Raw genomic sequence first — 15,953 nt, forward strand, 5'->3', positions numbered from 1 at the left:
TAATTTATGAGTTTAATTATATTAGTGTATTAAGTTATATATTGCGAAGTCTTTTTTTAACAATTACTTCATCAAAATAAAAAAAAATGAAGTGTAATAGGTAAATTACTTCGTTGTTATTTGCAAATTGTGAAGTTACATAATATTAAATACTTCGTCAATAAGAAATCAGACGAAGTGATAGAATTAATTACTTCAACATTGTTCTGTTAAAGTGAAGTTGTTTTGCGCAATTACTTCATCAAAATACAAATTACTGAAGTCTTTCGAACCACTTACTTCGTCACTAAATGTAAATTGTGAAGTAACATAATATAAAATACTTCAACAAATAGGATAAATGTTGAAGTTATAGATTATATTTACTTCCACAAATAGGATATATTGTGAAGTTGTTTGTGTCTATTACCTCATCAAAATACATAACTACGAGGTCTTTCAGATGAATTACTTCGTCGATTATTGTAAATAATGAAGTAAAATATTATAAACTACTTCGCTAAATAATAATTAAGACGAAGTTATATATAATATATTACTTCATTATTTACAATAATCGATGAAGTAAAACACATTTCTTACTTCGGCACCGGTCCAATTCTGGACCGGTTTTCCTTCGAAAACTGGCCAAAGACTTCAGTATTTTCAATCATACAACTTCGGTTATTATGCGAAGTAAAAGGTACATCTATTACTTCACGTCCATATACTTCGGCAATTAACTACCTTATTACTTCATTGAATACACGAAGTAAAAAGCGATTTTTCTACTAGTGAAACATTTTTATTATTGTTGGAAAAACTTTTTACTGTCATTTCGAAAATGTTAATTTCTTCCGCTGCCACTTTGAACATCAAACTTTATTTATCAGTTCATTTATGAATGAGGCAATTTTAATTATTTAAAAAGAAAAATTTTAAATTTTCCGCAAATTTCCAAGTAAGGATTTTTAGGTCTTTATAGCTGGTATCAGAGCAATGGTTCTGTATAGGGTCGTACTACTACTAATCTCGGGAAGCTCACTAAGTCACGTCTTCGGTCTGTAAGTTTTACGTTTACGCATTTTATTTAATGCATGAATTATTTTCAACAGCATGATTTTATGAGATATGTTGCGCCCAGATTTTTATTGCTCAGTATTTAAATTTAAATTAATGATGGAATTATGCATGTTAGTTACGTATGGGTTATGTATGGAACAGTATGCCCCCTAGACACATCCTCCAGCGCACTAGAAATGACGAGCCTCGCAAAGAGGACAGGGAGGAGCAGAGGCAGGAGAGAGACCTACCACCTCCACCACCCCCTCCACCTGACATGAGTGCCCAGATGCTAACTGGGATGACTCAGTTCTTCGCACAGTGTGCGGGGAACCATGCTGTGGCGACCAGGCCGACAGGGCCCGAGGCTGTATATGAGAGATTTATGAAGATGCGTCCGAAGGAGTTTTCAGGGACGTCGGACCCCATGATTGCCGAGGGATGGATCAAGTCTCTCGAGGTTATCTTCGAGTTTATGGAGTTTGGGGATTCAGATCGAGTTCGTTGTGCCTCTTATCTGTTCAGAGGAGATGCCCGCTTATGGTGGGAAGGAGCTTCAGTAGCCCTTAACTTGGCTACACTGACTTGGGCATGCTTCACGGAGGTATCCTACTCCAAATATTTTACTGAGGAAGTACGCACCAGATTGACTACTGAATTCATGAGCCTGAGGTAGGGAGAGATGACTGTTACGGAGTTCGTCTGTAAGTTTGAGAGGGGTTGTCATTTTGTGCCCCTAATCACGAATGATGCTAAAGCTAAGTTGATGCATTTCTTGGTGGGTCTACGGCCGATCTTGCGCCGTGATGTTAGGGTATCTGACCCTACTTCTTATGAGGTCGCTGTCTCCAAAGCTCTAGCCGCAGAGCAGGATCAGCGTGATATCGAGAGAGACCGCCAGGGCAAGCGCCCAGTCCAGGTACCACACCGCCCTCCTCCTCAGCAGCATCAGCATCAGCATAAGAGGCCTTTTCACGGCCCGCCCAGAATCAGAGGAGGACCTCAGCAGCAGCAGCAGGGACGCGCAGTCCCGAGGCCATTTGAGCCCCCAGTCTGTCCCAAGTGCTCACGCCGTCATCCTGGAGCATGCATGTACGGCTCAGGGAAATGTTATAAGTGTGGCAGCACAGACCACGTGCTGCAGCAGTGCCCCCGGAGGAACCTGCCTACCCAAGCTAGAGTTTTTGCTCTCCATGCTGCGGAGACGAACCCCGATACCATGTTGTTGACAGGTACCTTACAACTTTAAGTTTATATTTGCATTCCAATGTTTTCGGAACCGGGATTAAGATTTTGAACTTAGGAATTGCGATCAGATTGCATGCTCTACTCAGTATTATTTCCGGGATTAGGATAGAAGAACTCTGACCTTTGCATGCCTATAAGCTTAGCTTTTGTGATTATTGGATTCAACTTAGTGTTCCGAACTTTCAGGGAGAATTTTCATAGCTGGCTCAGCTACCAAAGCCCTGATAGATTCAGGGACTACCCATTCATTTATTTCAGAGGTCTTTGCGAATTTTCTCAAAGTTAAGACCATCGGGCTAGATGTATCCTATTCGATATCATTGCCTTCCGGAGAGGAGATCACAGCCACCAATGTGATCCGAGACATAGACCTTGAGTTGCATGGAAATCTTGTTTATGCGGATCTTATCTTATTGCCGATGCCAGAGTTTGACATCATTCTGGGGATGGACTGGCTATTGTGGAACAGAGTTTTGATCGACTTTCAGCAGAGATCTATTGTGGGGACCCGGACGCTAATCATGTTCTTAATCATAATTGGGACTAATTAATCAATTAAAAAACAGGGTCTAAATTTTTTTTTTTTTAAATGCGGAACGTAGTGAAATAAAACATATATACATCTCAGTATAAAAGTACAAGTCCTTTTCTCTGAAGCCTTCTCCTTTTCTAATGAATTCTGAACGAATTCATGATATATAGATATATATATATATCTCTCGTACAAGCAAGAGGGCAAGTGGCTCATCCCTCATACTGCACGTCTCGCGCATATGCGCGACTAATATCGGCGCATATGCGCGAAACCTACTGGTCTCGTGAATAAGCTTCTCGGCAGCTCGCGCATATGCGCGACTCATCTCCGCGCATATGCGCGAGGTCCTCTGGACTTCGCTTGTACAGTCTCGCGCATATGCGCGACTCATTTCGCGCATATGCGCGAGGTCCTCTGCCCATGTCGCGCATATGCGCGAGGGCTACTGTTCCTCGCACATTTTCATGCATTATCTCGTCTTTCCCGGTCCGATCCTTTCCGTCTATAATCATATCAATTAATTAACGGATCATTTTAGATTAACAACACCTCAAATCTCGGGCATTACATCTATTCTAGTCCGACCGCCTGGAATGACGTAGTTCTTATTTGAGCCGGACAGGTACTTTCCTTTACCGCGCATTATTCCTTATGTCCAGGCTAGGAAGCTCATGCATAGAGGGTGTCGGGCATTTTTAACAACTTTTATATCTGTCCCCGAGGCACCCAGTCAGTCAGCTTCAGATGTTCTGATTGTTAGAGATTTCCTAGACGTTTTTCCTGAGGATGTCTCTGGTATGCCACCCGAGAGAGAGGTGGAGTTTTCTATCGAGCTTATGCCAGGTACGGCTCCGATCTCAAAAGCACCGTACCGACTTGCACCGACAGAGATGGCAGAGCTTAAGAAGCAGATTCAGGAACTTGTTGACAAGGAGTTCATTCGCCCGAGTTTTTCACCATGGGGCGCACCAGTTTTATTTGTGAAGAAGAAGGATGGCTCTATGAGACTTTGTATTGACTACCGGGAGTTGAACAGGGTTACAGTGAAGAATAAATACCCATTTCCGAGGATTGAGGATCTGTTTGACCAGTTGCAGGGAGCTTCGATTTTTTCTAAGATTGATCTGCGTTCAGGTTATCACCAGTTGAGGGTGAGAGACGCCGATGTTTCGAAGACAGCTTTCAGGACTCGTTATGGTCACTACGAGTTCCTTGTGATGCCGTTCGGTTTGACGAATGCTCCAGCGATCTTCATGGATCTCATGAATCGCGTATTTCAGCCGTACCTCGATCAGTTTGTAATAGTGTTCATAGACGACATTCTCGTCTACTCCAAGAATCGGGAGGATCACAGCAGGCATCTGACCACAGTGTTGCAGACATTACAGAAGCACAAATTATTCGCAAAGTTCAGTAAATGCGAATTCTGGTTAGAGAAAGTGGCGTTCTTAGGCCACATTGTTTCCAGCAGTGGCAATGAGGTAGACCCAGCAAAAGTTGCCGCAGTCAGAGATTGGGTTGTGCCGCAGAATGCATCAGAGATCCGCAGTTTTCTTGGACTAGCAGGATATTATCGGAAGTTCATTAAGGGATTCTCCTCGATTGCAGTTCCACTCACAGCACTGACAAAGAAGAATGTGAAATTTGTTTGGAGCGAGGAGTGTCAGAAGAGCTTCGATACTTTGAAGCAAGCTCTTATCTCAGCACCAGTTTTGGCCGTGCCGTCAGGGTCCGATGAGTTTGTTCTGTATACCGATGCTTCGAAGCTCGGCCTTGGCGCCGTATTGATGCAGCATGGGAAGGTGATAGCTTATGCTTCTAGACAGTTGAAAACCCATGAGAAGGACTACCCTACCAATGATCTAGAGTTGGCCGCAGTAGTTTTTGCCTTGAAGATTTGGAGGCACTATCTGTATGGAGAGAAGTGCCAGATCTTTACCGACCACAAGATCCTCAAGTATTTCTTTACGCAGAAGGAGCTAAATATGCGTCAGAGGCGTTGGTTGGAGATTGTGAAGGACTATGATTGTGACATTAGCTACCACCCGGTTAAAGCTAATGTAGTTGCGGATGCATTGAGCAGGAAAGTTGCAGCGATGGCCCATTTGACAGTTTCGAAACCTCTTCAGTTTGAGATGAAGAGGTTTGATCTTGAGACTTATCCTCGAAGTAGAGTTCCCCGTCTATCTACCTTGACCATTCAGTCTTCTCTTCTGGACCGTATTCGCAGTGGTCAGTCAGCAGATGAGCAGTTGGCCAAGTGGAAGCAGAGAGATGAGGCCAAGGGCAGTGTCTTGTATTCAGTCAGCGATGGTATTTTCAGATACCGAGACAGGATATGGGTTCCTAGCAGTGATTCTATCCGAGCAGATATCTTATCAGAAGCCCATATGTCGCCGTACTCCATTCACCCTGGGAGTACGAAGATGTACAATGATCTACAGTTGTTGTATTGGTGGCCGGGGATGAAGAAAGACATCAGACAGTTTGTATCCGAGTGTCTGACTTGCCAGTTAGTGAAGCCGAGCATCAGAGACCAGCAGGTCTGCTCAAGCCTCTTCCTATTCCCGAGTGAAAGTGGGAGAACGTTACCATGGATTTTCTGACCGGATTGCCGAAGTCAGCCAGAGGATCGAATGCTATCTGGGTGATTGTAGATCGTCTTACCAAATCAGCGCACTTCTTGCCTATTAAGACGACTTTCACCATGGTTCAGTATGCAGAGTTGTATATCCGAGAGATAGTCCGACTCCATGGTATTCCAGTTTCTATCGTACCTGACAGAGATCCCAGATTTACTTCCTCATTTTGGAAGAGTTTGCAGTCGACTATGGGGACGAAGTTGCTGTTTAGCACAGCTTTCCATCCGCAGACAGATGGGCAGTCAGAGCGAGTCATTTAGATTTTGGAGGATCTTCTCCGTGCTTGTGTGATTGATTTCTCAGGGAGTTGGGAGTCGAACTTGCCATTGGTTGAGTTCACCTATAACAACAACTTTCAGTCGTCTATAGGAATGGCTCCGTATGAAGCATTGTATTGTCGCAAGTGCAGATCTCCTGTTCATTGGGATGAAGTAGGAGAGAGAGCAGAAATGGGTCCATATATTATTCAGCAGACTATCGATGTAGTAGCCCGGATCTGTGATAGGATGAGGACCGCTCAGAGTCGACAGAAGAGTTATGCGGACCAGCGGAGGAGAGATTTAGAGTTTGCAGTGGGCGATCATGTTTTTGTGAAGGTGGCACCTATGAAGGGTGTCATGCGATTTGGGAAGAAAGGAAAGCTCAGTCCGAGATTCATTGGATCATTTGAGATCCTCGACAGGGTTGGGACGCTAGCCTATCGTGTTGCTCTTCCACCGAATCTGGCCGGAGTACACAATGTGTTCCACGTCTCTATGCTGAGGAAGTATATGGCAAATCCTTCGCATGTCCTGAACTTTGAGCCGTTGCAGCTTACTCCAAACCTGTCTTATGGGGAGAGACCAGTGCAGATCTTAGACAGACAGGAAAAGAAGCTTCGGAACAAAATGGTACAGCGAGTCAAAGTCAAATGGCTTAACCATTCCGAGGAGGAAGCTACATGGGAGTCTGAGCCAGAGATGAGGAGTCGATATCCCGAATTATTTGGTGAGTTTTAATTTCGAGGACGAAATTTCTTTTAGGGAGGGAGGATTGTAGAACCCGTAAATTGGACTGCGTAGAAGCCATGCATAATTCTAGTATTTAAAATTTAAAATGATTTTATTTTATGAGTATTTAAATTTTTTTCTTTAAATTTATTTATTTTACGCAATAGTTTAATTGTTATCTTTTCAGTTAAATAAGTGAGGCCGGACTGGAGATGGAGTATTGAGATAAGTTAATAAAGACTTATTTAAGAAATGGTAATTTAGCATGTTAGTAAATATATTTTAAAAAAAAAAAAATTTGGCATGCATGCAAGTTATTCAACTTCTTTGGTATTTTACTTAATTGTTTTTAAAGCATTAAATGCGTGTTTACTTCATTAATTTATGTTTAATTATTTTTATGCATTTTATGCATAATTCATGCATTTTAGAATTTAATTCATGATATTTTAAAGGTTCATGCATTAAAGATTTTTAAGTTTCATTTCGCGCTCGAACGAGGATCGGAGACAAGAAAATTTTAAGAAAAATTATTTTAATTACATGATTCATTTTTATTAATTAATATAAGATGTTTTAAAGGTATTTTTCTAAGATTGGGATTTATTGGGTATTTTTACCCGCATAATTTTAATTTTTAACGGTACGTAAATTTTATCGAATCGAGGGACTTTTTGAAGGTTCGGCTAATATTTTCGAAAACTTTTCAAAACGAAATATTTTTCGGGAGTGTGTTTGGATTTAATGGACCTTTTTTTAAGATTATTGGGCTTAAACTCTTTTAATTTAAAATAAAAAATAATTAATCTAATTGTTAATATACATTAATAATTAAATAACCCACACCTTTTAATTTACAATTCAACAACCGGCACACTTCCTTTTCAAGCCAACTATCATTGTTTCTTTTTCCCTTCATTAAATAGATATGGGTGTCTCGGTTCTACACTTGTCCTTGCAAAGAAAACTTCATCTTGAATCCTTCACATCGGTTTTGCTCTCCAAACATCCAAGGCACGCACGTACTTTCTTTTTCTCTTCATACACGCTGATAGTATACTGATCTTTATGAAAATGCATGAAATTTTATAGATCCAGCCTTGTACATGCATGATTTTTCGGTTTTTCTTTGAATGCTTGCATTTTTCGGTTGCTACTCATAATCTTGCTGATGTCTGGTGCAAGGGGCTGCTGTATAAAGTTGTCAAGGGCCTTTACAGTCCATGGTTGTAGAGGTTTAGGTCCTGGTGTGAGCAGCTTGTTTGGGTTTTGATGATTAAGGGTGAGGGCCGATCGGTTGTGAGGTGTGTGGTTCGATCCAAGCTCCTGTTACACCAGCTGTGCGAGGGCTTGATCCAGCACAGGATCAGACCCTGGGGAGGTCTGAGATGGGGCTGGGATAGCTCGAACTACGCTGGAGTTGCCGGATTGAACGATCAAGCCATGTTTTGAAAGGTTGACGCGATAGGAACTCCTTGGTGTCTAGCGATCGTTGGTCTTGTGCATGGTTACTGGAGTGAGTTTTAGGGAAGGTATTGCACAAGGGAGGGAAATTGGAGAGGCCGAGAGTTATGCTATTTTTTCTGGAATTTTCATCCGTGGGTTTAGGGGATTGGTTATATTGTTTTATGAATTGTAAGTGTTTGTAAGATATGATAAAAAGTTTGGGAAAATTCGGTTAAGTTTCGAATCGATTCGGGTTAAAACCGGGACACCGGTACAAGTTTTAAAACAATTCGGTTAAGTTATGATATGGGCTCGAGTTTACGTCTAAGAAATATTTTTAAATATGTTTTAGGACATTTTTAGGAGTTTGGTAAGTTTCGGATAAAAATAAGGAGTTTTGAATTTATCCGGGATTTAATCGCCGTACGAAACGTTAATTAAAGGATTAATTGCACCCGGGGTGAGATTTTGGTCAAGGCAGCGCCCTGAGCACATTTTATCATATTCTAAATGTTCATGCATCTGGTTTACGATTTTTACGCTATTATAATAATTATGGTGCATGCTTGGTTTAAAGGAATTAAGAGAGAAAAAGTAAGAAAGTGAAGAGCACTCCGTCTCCGCCACGCCGCGTCGTCGTTTTGTTTATTTTCTTTCAAAACAAACCAAGGCATGTTTATATCTTCTTTCACTCTTCAATCAAGCCATATAGGTATTTTTAAATATCGCAAGTACATGATTTTAATGCAAGAAGATCGAAATTGTTCATATTTAATTATGTTGGTTAATTATATTACGTGCATAGAAAATATTCATTTTGAGATTTATGAGATATTGCTTGTGGCCACTTTACTATCATGGGATTATTACTTCACCCGGTCGCCAGTTACCGGTCATGGGAGCATTACTAAATCCGGTCGCCAGTTACCGGTCCGGTCGCCAGTTACCGGTCCGGTCGCCAGTTACCGGTCCGGTCTCCAGTTACCGGTCAGTTCAGTTTCACCCAGTATACTGTGACATTAGTTTGATCAGACAAAAAATTACTAAACCCGGTCGCCAGTTACCGATTCGGTCGCCAGTTACCGGTCAGTTCAGTTCAGTTCAGAGGCCACTTGCGTAGACCATAATCTCACCAGAAAATTATTACATGCTATTTCATTACAGGGCTCCAAGGAGTAAACATTTTCACTTATGATTTTCAGTTCAGTTATGCACGTATTATAATTACTCATGATCAGTTATTTTCACTTGATGCCTCATGACATGATATTTCCACTTCGCATGAGATTTTATTATTATTACTTGTTATCTACGATATATGCATGCTGAGTCTTTAGACTCACTAGACTTGATTGTTGTAGGTGCTGATGATGTCGGGATCGAGGGCGGGGACTCGTGAGCTAGTTCGAGTCAGCAGTAGTAAGACCCGATGACATCAGTGCAGCATTTATTATTATTCGATTGCGCAAACATTTTTATTATTGTTGGAAAAACTTTTTATTGTCATTTCGAAAATGTTAATTTCTTCCGCTGCAACTTTGAACATCAAACTTTATTTATCAGTTCATTTATGAATGAGGCAATTTTAATTATTTAAAAAGAAAAATTTTAAATTTTCCGCAAATTTCCAAGTAAGGATTTTTAGGTCTTTACACTTTGCCCTCTTTTAAAGAATGTCTCCATGAACAAGTCAATGTTTTGAACAATTTCAAAAAGCCAAATTTTGAACAATTTTCTCAAAATTACAATCCAGGTTGGCGAAATCATCCAAATTTTAGTTGGAGGAATGATAATGCTGCACAATTTCCGCAACCACATTTTCAAAATCAACAAAAATTTCAAAATTATGTACCTTATGTTCCTCCACTTAAAAGGAATTTGGAAGATTTATTGAATTCTTTCATTGCAAAGCAAGAGTCTATCAATACTCAAACTGCTCAAACCATGACAGATTTGAAAGATACTCTTGCTAAATTTGCATCTGCACTTAATGTTCATGAAAAAAGTAAATTTCCTTCACAACCACAGCCTAATCCAAAGGATCATCATTCACAAACTGGAACTTTTGGAACTCAACCGATGGATCAGGTAAAATCTGTTATTACCTTTCGAAGTGGTAAGGTTGTGGAAAAATCCATTCCTGAACCTTGTGAAGATGATGATAAATCAACTCCAAAGGGTAAGGATGTGGAACCCATAACTTGCAAAGAGGAGGTTCAATAGACAGTGTCACCAACATTCCCTCATGCATTGAAAAATACAAAAAAATCAAATTTGAATTCTGATATATATGATATTTTTAAACAAGTAAAAGTTAATATTCCTTTATTAGATGCAATAAAACAGGTACCATCATATGCCAAATTTTGAAAGACTTGTGCACTGTGAAAAGAAAATTGAATGTGAAAAAGAAAGCATTTTTAGCCGAACAAGTAAGTGTAATCATTCAAAATAATAATACTTTTAAATACAAATACCCTGGTTGTCCTACTATTTCATGTATTATTGGAAAACGAAAGATTAAGAAAGCCTTGCTTGATCTTGGAGCTAGTGTGAATTTACTTCCATATTCAGTTTATCAAGAACTCAATATAGGCGAGTTATATCTACTTCGGTAACACTTTTACTTGCCGATAGATCTATTAAAGTGCCAAGAGGTATGGTAGAAGACGTGTTGGTCCAAGTTTATAACTTTTTATATCCTGTCGATTTCATAGTTTTAAATACACAACCTATCGAAGCTTGTAATGCAATTCCTGTAATTCTAGGTCGTCCATTTTTAGCAACTTCTAATGCTCTTATAAATTCCAGGAGTGGAATAATGAAGTTGTCATTTGGTAACATGACCTTGGAGCATAAATTTTTTAATCTTTGTAAGCAACCACATGACAAAGGAGATGAAAGTGAAGATGAAAATCTTATTGAAACTCTTGTGGAAGAAAACATTCAAGAAGGGAGTACTCGTGATCAATTAGATTTTTGTTCAATTGAAACTGTTAAAGAAAATATTGAAATTGATCTTGATGATTTTATCAGGTATCACGCGTTACCAGGATCAGAGAAAGAATTTGAGGCAAAATATGAGAACAAAGATGAACCACCCATATTGGAGTTAAAACCCTTGCCAGAAGAATTGAAGTATGCATTTTTTGGAGAAGATGAAACATATCTGGTTGTAATTTCTTCCAAACTCGCAAGTGATCTAGAAGGTAAATTAGTTGATATGCTTAAAAGACATAAAAATTCAATTGGTTGGACATTAAAAGATCTCAAGGGCATTAATCCACTAATTTGCACTCACAAAATTCACTTAGAAGAAAATGCAAAAACATCTCAACAATCACAAAGGAGATTAAATCCACACATGAAAGATGTTGTGATAACTGAAGTTCTCAAACTACATGATGTTGGGAATATCTACCCTATTTCTGATAGTAAGTGGGTATGCCCAACACAAGTAGTTCCAAAAAAATCTGGCATCACAGTGATAAAAAATGTAAAAGGTTAATTGTTAACAAGTCGAGTCCCATCTAGTTGGGGAATGTGTATTGATTATAGAAAATTAAATGACGCCCATAGAAAAGATCATTTTCCATTACCATTTTTGGGCCAAATTTTAGAAAGAGTAGCAGGTCATCCATACTACCGTTTTCTTGATGGATATTAAAGTTATTATCAAATTTCCATTGCACTCGAAGATCAAGATAAAACTACATTCACATGTCCTTTTGGAACATTTGCATTTAGAAGGATGCCATTTGGATTATGCAATGCCCCAGCAACATTTCAAAGATGTATGCTAAGCATTTTTAGCGACATGGTTGAAAATTGTTTGGAGATTTTCATGGATTATTTAACTGTTTTTGGGAATACATTTGATAAATGTCTTGAAAATTTGGAAAAAGTTTTAAAAATATGCAAGGAAAAATGTCTTATTTTAAATTGGGAAAAATGTCATTACATGATTACTTCTGGGATTGTTTTGTAACATGTCGTGTCATCTCATGGAATTGAAGTTGATAAAGCCAAAGTTGATGTCATTGCCAATTTACCCCCTCCAAAAACCATTAAAGAAATTCGCTCATTTTTGGGACATGCTGGATTTTATAGGATGTTTATAAAGGACTTTAGTTCAATCTCTAAACCCATTTGTAACCTCTTAACAAAAGACACTACATTTGAGTGGACTCAAGACTGTCAAAATGTTTTTGATAAAATCATTCGACATTTAACATCAGCTCCTATCATGCAACCTCCTGATTGGTCTTTATCATTTGAAATCATGTGCGATGCGAGTGATTATGCAGTCGGTGCAGTACTGGGTCAAAGAAGAAACGGTAAGCCTTACGTGATATATTATGCAACTAGAACTTTAAACAATGCTCAAATGAATTACTCCACAACTGAAAAAGAACTACTTGCTCTAATATTTGCATTAGATAAATTTCGTTTTTATTTGATTGGAACAACGACTATTGTGTTTACTGATCATTCTGCTATTAGATATTTGTTGACCAAATAGGATGCAAAGCCACGACTGATACGATGGATTTTGTTGCTCCAAGAGTTTGACATTGTGATCAAAGATAAAAAGGAACCGAGAATGTCGTAGCCGATCATTTATCGAGACTAGTAACAGGATCATCTGGTGAAATGACACCAATTAACGATAATTTTCCTGATGAACATCTATTTTCAGTTACTACTACACCTTGGTTTGCTAACATAGTAAATTTTCTTGTGACAGGAAAAATGCCACCGCAATGGAGTTCTTAAGATAAAAGAAAATTTTTGAATGAGGTAAAAAACTTTTATTGGGATGATCCGTATCTGTTCAAGTATTGTCCAGATCAAATTTTTCGACGTTGCATATCCGACAATGAGGTAAGTAGTGTCATTAAATTTTGTCATACAAAAGCATGCGGAGGACATTTTTCTTTAAAGAAAACGGCTGCAAAAATCTTGCAGTGTGGATTTTATTGGCCCACTTTGTTTAAAAACACCCACGAAATTCGCAAGATCTGTGAAAATTGTCAAATACTGGGTGCGATTTCAAAAAGAAACATGATGCCTTTGAATCCTATCATTGAAATTGAAATCTTTGACTGTTGGAGAATTGATTTTATGGGACATTTTTCACCGTCGTTTGGATACTTGTATATTTTAGTTGCAGTTGATTATGTTTTCAACTGGATAGAGGCAATTTCATGTCGAAAAAATGATCATAAAATCGTCATCAAATTTTTGAAAGAAAATATTTTTAGTAGATTTGGAATTCCTCGAACCATGATAAGTGATGGGGGACTCACTTTGTTAATAAACCATTTGCTTCATTAATGAAAAAATATGGTATTACTCACAAAGTAACTACTCCTTATCATCCTCAAACAAATGGAGAAGTTGAATTAGCTAATAGGGAGATAAAGAAAATTTTGGAAAAAACTGTTAACTCAAATAGAAAAGATTGGTGTCTGCGACTTAATGATGCATTTTGGGCATATCGAACAGCTTTTAAAACATCATTGAATATGTCTCCCTATAGGTTGATTTACGGAAAACATTGTCATTTGCCTGTGGAATTGGATCATAAAGCTTATTGGGCGATAAAAACTTTTAATTCAAGCATGGATGATTGCAACAAATTGCGCAAATTGCAACTTAATGAAATTGATGAACTCAGAAATGATGCGTATGAGAATTCAAGGATTTATAAAGCAAAAATCAAATCATTTCATGATAAAACAATTCTTAGAAAATCTTTTGAGATTGGTAAAAAAGTTTTGCTTTATAATTCTCGACTTCACATATTCCCAGGAAAATTACGATCAAGATGGACAAGCCCATATGTTGTAAAGCATGTGTATCCTTATGGAGCTGTGGATATTGAAAATCCTAAAAATGGTGATGTTTTCAAAGTGAATGGACAAAGGCTTAAACCATTTTTGGAAAATGAAATCTTTCAAGAAGAGTTTATTTCCCTTTCTGATCCTTAAATTTTTATGTTGCATTTAAGTTTGTTTGTTTTTATTTCAGGTTTCCTTAATCTTTTTATTTTCCCGGTTAAATGGCGGATAACGGTACTCCGTGACTCTCATAGTCGGTTAAATCAGTTTCCCACAATTGTTGATACAAAAATAAAAAAAATCATTTTTTTTCTTTTCAAAATGGATGAAAATCTCTCAAATATTTGTAAATATTTTCCCTCTGTTTCTGAAAATGTTCTATGAAAAATTTATGCAGGTAGGTGTGAAAGATTAAGATTGTTAATGCAAAAAGGAATTCCAGAAGATATTCGTCTTGTAATAGAAGCTAAGGTCCGATTAGGAAGAGAAGTTCCACAATCATTGCTCATTCGATATCTGCCTGGATTAGGAAAATGCACTTATGCGAAAAAAACGAAGGGCCAAAAGGTTAGGAGTTTGTCATAAGTGTGCAAGATGGACTTGTCACAAACGATGCAGATCTTTGGGATGTGTTTCCGATAATAGAGAAGATAAAATTGGTTTCATTAAGAATGGGCTGAGTAAGGAATTTTTAGATAACATCTTATTGACTCTTGAGATGCATTCTAGTGGACATGTGCATATTGAACTTCTCCGTTTCTGGAAACAATTTCAAGATGAGCGTCATATTCTTGGGAATCTAACTAAAAAAGACCCTGTTTGCCAATTTATATGAAAATTGGATGGGAAGCATATCCTCGACTCATAGAAGGCGTTGAAGCCGTTTCTGGACGTAAAACCAGAGGAAAATTGTGAGCCACAATCACACTACTGTTTATATGCATGTGTGTCATTATTATTTTTACTGTTTATTCTGCTTACAGCTATGATACGTAGTTTTGTCATGATAACATATTACCCCAATAAAATCTCTCATCTTTATCTCTATTTTCGCAGACCAAAAAGAAAGTAAAAACATGGTTGGATCCTCTGCACAAACATTGAAAAATATTTGTGTATTTTGTGGATCGAGTTCTGGAAAAAATGAAGTATTTGTAGAAGCAGCGAATAAACTTGGAAAGATATTGGCTGAGAGAAAAATTCACTTGCTAAATTGGGGAGGTAATATTGGGTTAATGGGATTTGTTTCAACATCTGCTCATCTTGGAGGTGACTAGTCAGGTTTTAGGTATCATTCCTACAGCTTTAGCTGAAGGAAATATTACAGGGGTTACGATTGGGGAAGAATTAAAAGTTTCTTCTATGTATGAAAGAATCACCAAAATGATTGAAAATTCTGATTCTTTTATCGTACTACCAGGTGGTTTTGGTACATTAGCAGAAATTTTTCACACTGTTTCTTGGTCACAACTTAATATCCATAATAAACCTGTGGGCTTGTTGAATATCAATAATTATTATGACAGTTTGTTGACATTTCTTGATAAAGCTGTGGAACAGAATTTCATTTCAGAAAATTCACGACGGATGCTCATCTGTGCTTCGACTGTCGACCAATTAATTGATGATTTGGAAGCTTTTGTTCATAAGCCTAATCCGATGATAAAAAATATCAATTGGTCGCAATCAAGCAGTAAGAAAAGAAAGTTGGATCGTTGATTCAAAATTGTGGATTGTTTTGCGTTTGTTTCAGTTTGTTATCTTCAATAAAATTCCAGGTGATATCTCTTTCATTATGTACTCTTTATTAATAGCTATTTTGACATTAGGGACAATGTCATATTCTAATTGGGGGGGAGGGGGGGAACAAACTTAAAAATTTTAAAAAAAAACAAAAATTTTAAAAAAATATTATTTTAAAATAAAAACATGTTTATTGTTAGTATCTTAGTATTTTTTGCAAAAATATCATACATTACATGTTTGAAAGGTTTAGATTAGAAATTGTAATAATCTATCTAAGGATGTTTAAATTTTTATTTGAAAAAAAAAGTCAATTTTAATATTTTGATCACTATAAAAATATGATTTATGAAATCTTTTTGAATGATTAACCATTGTGATAAAATCAGTTATTAAAGTATATGGCCCAAGATATACCTGAAAAGAGTGCCTAAAATTTTTAAACTCACACATATATTGTGAGTGA

General features: G+C 37.7%; 1 long non-coding RNA gene and 1 pseudogene across 1 annotated transcript; both read left to right on the forward strand.

Moving 5' to 3' along the window:
* Positions 1-7,315: 7,315 nt before the first annotated feature.
* On the forward strand, positions 7,316-9,481 carry LOC142530045 (uncharacterized). The gene is made up of 3 exons (XR_012816018.1): positions 7,316-7,477; positions 8,497-8,836; positions 8,992-9,481. It is a non-coding gene; the product is annotated as an uncharacterized LOC142530045 (long non-coding RNA).
* Positions 9,482-9,569: 88 nt separating this feature from the next.
* On the forward strand, positions 9,570-12,677 carry LOC142528368 (uncharacterized; annotated as a pseudogene).
* The last annotated feature ends 3,276 nt before the right edge of the window (positions 12,678-15,953 follow it).

This window comes from Primulina tabacum, chromosome 16, assembly GCF_025594145.1.
Source record: "Primulina tabacum isolate GXHZ01 chromosome 16, ASM2559414v2, whole genome shotgun sequence".
In the NCBI taxonomy this organism is placed as follows: domain Eukaryota; kingdom Viridiplantae; phylum Streptophyta; class Magnoliopsida; order Lamiales; family Gesneriaceae; genus Primulina; species Primulina tabacum.